This window comes from Alligator sinensis, unplaced genomic scaffold (assembly GCF_000455745.1).
Source record: "Alligator sinensis unplaced genomic scaffold, ASM45574v1 scaffold36_1, whole genome shotgun sequence".
In the NCBI taxonomy this organism is placed as follows: domain Eukaryota; kingdom Metazoa; phylum Chordata; order Crocodylia; family Alligatoridae; genus Alligator; species Alligator sinensis.
The window spans coordinates 1,529,716-1,536,024 of record NW_005842101.1 but is presented as its reverse complement, the minus strand read 5'-3'; the positions used below and the strand labels follow the sequence as shown (position 1 = coordinate 1,536,024).

Genomic DNA, 6,309 nt, shown 5'->3' with positions numbered 1-6,309 from the left:
GGCGGGGGCGGGTGCGGCCCGGGGGGGGGGCGTGGGATGGGGATGCAGCTTGGGGGGGGGGAGTGGCTCCTGCCACTGCTTGCATTCTGGGAGGATGGGGGAGGGCATGTGCCCCTGGATCTGCATGGTGCAGGGCAGGCTGCAGCTGTGGTGTGGAGCCAGAGCCAGTGCTGCGCAGGGCTTTTGTTGCTGAGGGCTGGGCTCAGAGCAGGTTCCAGCAGCCCTGAGAGGAGGCTGCAGCCACCCCAAATTTCACCGCAGCTCCAATCCCAGCCCTGTGCCACCGCCTGGCACAGCTGTGGCTTTTCCTGGTGCTTTGGTGGAGGCGGGGCATTGATTCGGGGCTGCACCAGGCAGCGGCATGGGGCTGGGAATGGGGCTGTGGCAAAATTTGTGGTGTCTGCAGTCTCCTCCCAGTGCCATCAGAGCCTACTCCAAGGCCAGCTCTGGCTCCACCCCACAGCTGCAGCCCACCCCACACCACACAGATCCAGGGGCACACACCTTACCATACCCTCCCGGGATGCAAGCAGTGGTGGGAGCCACCCGCACCCCATAAGCTGTGCCTCAGTCCCACGCCCTCCCATCCCCCCTGGGCAGCGTCTGCCCCTACCCCCTTTCTCATGGTATGGGGCATTGATCTGTGCCCCCATTCTCCTTCTTTCCCCCCTCCCCTTCCAACTTACCAGCTGGAGACAGTTCTTCACACTGCTGGCTCATTCTCTGTTACACTGCGGCTATGCGCAGCACGGGAATTTATCGTCCAAATGATCAGTCCCATAGGGCCGATATCCAATATAGACAATTTTCATCATATCGGTACTGATCCAACTCCAGACCAATGTATCGGTGCACTTCTAGTCCATAATAGAGGCAGCACATCTCCATTGCAATGTAATCCATGTAACTTTCCTTGAATATTTTAATGATTTTTCTCAGTGGCTTTTTAAATTGTTTTAACCTAAGAAAATACCACTTTAAATGGATGGGATTGGATAGCTAAATGCAGTCAAACATAGCAGTATGCAATAGCTATTGAATGCAAGATGTGAAAGTAATCAAATCTTATTAATGTCACTAAAGGTTCATTAGCTGTTGAATCTTCATTTCAACACAGCACATTTGATAAAATGCTTTGAAAAAATGCTAGATTGTGCTTGTGTGCACTTGTACACAATATCCACTTTGTAATTTCCAGTATCTCATTGAGTCTAAATACTCTTAGGCATGAGTCTTTGGATTAAGGACAATTTCTTGGGCTTGTAAAAACTGGAGCTCCCCTCTACTTCAAATGCAGTCTGACTAATATAGGTTTGAGGGGTTTGGAGGGCGGGGACGGGGGGGGATGGGAAGATCAGAAAGCAGGGGAAGGGACAGGAGGAGCTGCTTCAAAAAAAGGCCTAGCAGGCTGTTACCAACTTTTAACCCAGAGAGAATTTTTAGCCCCAAGTTATAAATTCCAGAAAATAGGGGCCTATAATGGAAACACTGACAGAACCTTAACTATAGCGTTGCTAAAGGCAACGCTGCAATAAAATGGAATGACCTGCGAGATAAAATGTTTAATCTTTTGAGTGAGATGTGGCCTAATAACTCAGAAGCAGAGAAAGGGGATGATTCAGGTCCTTCCACGCAGTTTCTTATATGTCCTTTATGAAATTCTCTGTCATTCTCAGCTGCTTTCCCCTTTCAGGATGAATCCGGCTTCACTCTGTAGCCAAATGGCCTAGAAGGGTCATAAAGAACCAATTTATGGCAAGTTACTTTTCAGCAAAAGCTGTTTTTTAAAATGTAAATTAATGGCAACAGAACCAGAAGGGTCAGGGAAGATACATTTATACTTGGCAAGACTAATACAAAGAGAAAAACAAGTGATACACAAGTCTTTTTGACTCTCTTTTCCACTTCCTCCTAGAGTCCCTCTGACTTTGTCAGCGACTTTAACCTTTCTTTATTTAACTGACATCAGTTTCCTGAACACTCCATCTTCTCATAAGGAAATGCTAGATTCTCCTTTTGTTTTTTGTTGTTTCACCATTGCAAACAGAAAATATTCTAATTATTTTAGGCAGAGCTAGGTAAGTTTATTGACAAGACTATATAAGTTTGCCAGCAAGAGCAGGTGAGGAGGTTTAAGAACACAGGAGATACCTTCCAGTTCAGATAAGAAAGGATTATTTAAGCACTGATCCAGCACTGTGCTCCATGTGGGCAAACCTCTGCGCTCACATGGAACTCCACTGACCTTAGCAGAAAGGTGGTTAGCCATGTTATCCTGAAGTCAGGCACTGCCTGATTGACCTCAGAGAGGCTCAGTGCAGGTTCTGAATACTCACACAGAGCAGAATCAGAGCCCTAGTAGATTTGTTCAGCTTTTCCATTTTCTCTGGCAATAAGGGTAAGAGCTTTCCTTGGTTTGGTTTGATTCTTATTCACTGAATGTTTTCAGACTCTGGTTTTTAAAAACATTCAGTGTCAAGGAGCATGGATGGGTTCAACATTCTTTAAAAGTCTTTGGGCAATTTTTCAACCTGGTGCGTGAAGAATTAGGCAAATCCCATTAAAAACAGCTGGAATAGTACATGTAAATTCCTTGCATACCATATAGAAAGTTTAACTTGACTCTCTAACAATTTCTGTTTCCATAACTTTCCTAAAGCTAAAACAGTGTGAAGAACATCAGGGTTCTCTGTTTTTTTATGGAGGTGTTTCTCTTTTATTATTACACATTTATATGTTATTGGGTGAGTATACTGCAGGTGATATCCAAAAAAAAAAAAGCCCCTAATTCTTTTGTGCCTTCTACTTTTTAATTTATCTTTGTCACTTCTGAAATAGTAGTATTTTACATCCACCATACAATAATTATACAAGTTGCAAGGCAGTGAAGAATCAAGTGTAGTATCTCCATGTGTAATCACAACTTCCATAGTTAAGTGTTGAGGACACTGCTGTCAGGACTACACTATGCCTTACAGCGCAAATTACAAATGCTACTAAATATTCAGGAAATCTGAAAGTCACCCACAGATAACTGTAAGTATTCAGCACAGATAAAGACAAAGAAGCACCAAAGAGGGAACAGTTTCAGGATTGTACACTGTTTGTGAATGCTACCAATATTATGGGAGGCAGCATTCTCAGGACTATCATCCTTCAAGACAGGCACAATTCAAGAGTTTACACACTGAAAATACTAAACTCATTTCACAACTATCCCCCCAACCCTCTGTCTAATGGAATCCAAAGAACATCATTTTCTCAGTTATGGTTTTGCTAAGAGGCAGTACACAGGCCTACAAAATCATGCTAGAAAACAGAATGTATGACCCTAAGCTGCCTCTTAAGTTGCACTGAAAGCAAAGCCACAATCAGAAGGAATAAAAACTTGCTTAAATTACCTGGTTTAAAGTTAACTTGAGTATCTCTTCATTAAATGGCTTCTCTTTAGTAAGAAGATGTCAATGCTAATTTAAACTATCTTGGTGTGGTTAATGAAGCAGCAGAGGGCATGTCTGCAGTGCAGACTGCCACATAAGATACTTATTCTAACTTTAAACTAGCTAGGTCAACTACCAGTAACAGCCTAGCCTCCGACGGTTGTGACTAATCTGCTACTAGAACCAGGATAACTAATGAAATCTACCGCAGATGTCTCTGCACCACATTGCAGTCACAAAACTGATTTCAATCTAGACATACTCTAGATCAGGAGTGGCCAACCCACAGCACATATACCATAAGTGGCACAGGCATTCTCTGTATACGGCATGCAGCAGACTGGGGAGAGAGCAGGGAGCACAGTGACAGGGGTTGGTGCTTAGTCCTGTACTTTTCAACATCTTCATCAATGATTTAAAAGAGGGGGTGAAGAGCTCACTGGCCAAGTTTGCAGATGACACCAAGTTATGGGAAAGCATGGTGTCATGCTTGAAGATAGGCTACAGATACAGGTGGATCTAGACAGGCTAGTAAATTGGGTGAGTCAGAACCAGATAAAATTCAATGTTGAGAAATGTAAAGTGCTCCACCTGGGGATGAACAATCCCCTGCACACCTATAGGCTTGGGAACGCCAACCTGACCAGCACTACAAATGAAAGAGACCAAGGGGTAATAATAGACCACAGCATGAATATGAGCCAGCAGTGTGATTCTGTTGTCAGCAGGGCAAATAATACTCTGGCATGCATCAATCAGTGCATCTCCAGCTAGAACAAGGAGGTGATTTTTCCACTCTACTCAGCACTGGTGAGCCCCAACTGGAGAACTGTGTCCAGTTCTGGTCGCCTCACTTTAACAAGGATGTGGGACAACTTGAGAGAGTCCAAAGAAGGGCTACCCATATGATTAGAGGCTTGCAAGGAAAGCCATATAAGGAAAGGCTGAGGGACCTGGGACTCTTCAGCCTGAAAAAGAGAAGGCTGAGGGGACTTGGTAGCAGTTTACCGCTACATCAGGGGACTACATTAGGGGATCGGTGAAGAAGTGTTCACCAAGGCACCCTTGGGGAGAACCAGGATTAATGGCCACAAGCTCCTGGAAGACCATTTCAGGCTCAACATTAGGAAAAACTTCTTCACAATTAGGGTTTCCAAACTGTAAAATAAGCTCCCTCCAAAGGTCCCCTGGAAATCTTCAAGAGGAGACTGGATAGTCATCTTGCTGGGGTCACCTGACCTTACCTGTCTTTCCTGCCTAGTGCAGAGGGCTGGACCCAATGATCTTCTGAGGTCCGTTCCAGCCTTATAGATTCACAGATGTTAGGGCTGGAAGGGACCTCAATAGATCATCGAGTCCAACCCCCTGCATAGGCAGGAAAGGGTGCTGAGTTCAGATGACCCCAGCCAGATGCCTATCTAATCTCCTCTTGAAGACCCCCAGGGTAGGAGAAAGCACCACCTCCCTTGGGAGACCACTCCAGATTTTGGCCACTCTAACTGTGAAGAAGTTCTTCCTAATGTCCAGTCTAAATCTGCTCTCTGCTAGCTTATGGCCATTATTTCTTGTGACCTGCAGGGGCTCCTTGGTGAGTAGAGCCTCACTAATTCCCTTCTGTGCCCCCGTGATGAATTTATACGCAGCCACAAGGTCGCCTCTCAACCTTCTCTTGCGGAGGCCGAAGAGGTCCAGGTGCCCTAGTCTCTCCTTGTAGGGCTTGGCCTGCAAGCCCTTAACCATACGAGTGACCCTTCTCTGGACCCTCTCCAGGTTATCCACATCCCTCTTAAAGTGTGGCGCCCAAAACTGGACGCAGTATTCCAACTGCGGTCTGACCAGCGCCCGATAGAGGGGAAGTATCACCTCCTTGTTTCTGTCTGTCATGCATCTGCTGATGCACGATAAAGTGCAGTTAGCTCTGCTGATGACTTCATCACACTGCCGTCTCATGTTCATCTTGGAGTTCACTAGGACTCTGAGATCCCTTTCCGCTTCCGTGCTGCCGAGCAGGTCATTTCCTAGGCAGTAGGTGTGCTGGACATTTTTCCTCCCTTGGTGCAGTACTTTGCATTTCTCCTTGTTAAATTGAATTCTATTGTTTTCTGCTGCCTGTAGTTGTTCCCTGCCCTCCGGTGTGTCCACTTCTCCCCACAGTTTTGTATCATCCACAAACTTGGACTGATGAAGACATTGAAGAGTATCGGTCCAAGGACCGAGCCCTGCGGGACCCCACTGCCCACGTCCTTCCAGGTCGATACCGACCCGTCCACCATGACTCTCTGGGTACAACCCTCTAGCCAATTTGCCACCCACCGGACTGTGTAATCATCCAAGTCACAGCCTCCTACTTTGCTCACCAGTATGGGGTGGGATACCGTATCAAAGGCTTTCCTGAAGTCTAAGTAAATGATATCTACCCCTACTCCTGCATCCAGGTGTTTTGTAACCTGGTCATAAAAAGAGACTAGATTAGTCAGGCATGATCTACCTGCTACGAACTCGTGCTGGTTTCCCCTCAGCATAATATTTCCTGCTGGGCTCTCACAATCTATGAATCTATAGCCACCTACAAGTACATCGGGGTGAGCACCAAGATCTGGGGAAGCAACTCTTCAGGAAGGCACCCCTTGGGAGGGTGAGAACCAATGGTCACAAACTAATAGAGGGAAGACTTAGGCTGGACATAAGGAAGAACTTCTTCTCTGTAAGGGTAATTAGAACCTGGAACACACTGCCGGCAGAGGTGGAGTGGTCCCCATCCTTGGAGGTTTTCAAGGGTAGGCTGAATAAGCACCTTGTTGAGCTAGTTTGAACTTGTTAACCTCCTGCCTATGGCAAGGGACCAGACTTGAAGATCTTGCAGGTCTCT

At 46.1% G+C, this 6,309-nt stretch overlaps 1 long non-coding RNA gene across 2 annotated transcripts in view; it reads right to left on the bottom strand.

Moving 5' to 3' along the window:
• Positions 1-6,309, bottom strand: part of LOC106722237 — a 245,715-nt gene that overhangs the window by 4,857 nt on the left and 234,549 nt on the right. Inside the window, exon 5 of one of the 2 annotated variants that reach the window (XR_003094230.1) lies at positions 1,588-1,726. The exons of the other annotated variant lie outside the window; for it this stretch is intronic. This is a non-coding gene — a long non-coding RNA (uncharacterized LOC106722237). Of the gene's footprint in view, positions 1-1,587; positions 1,727-6,309 lie in introns of those variants that run through there. 2 annotated transcript variants of the gene reach the window in all.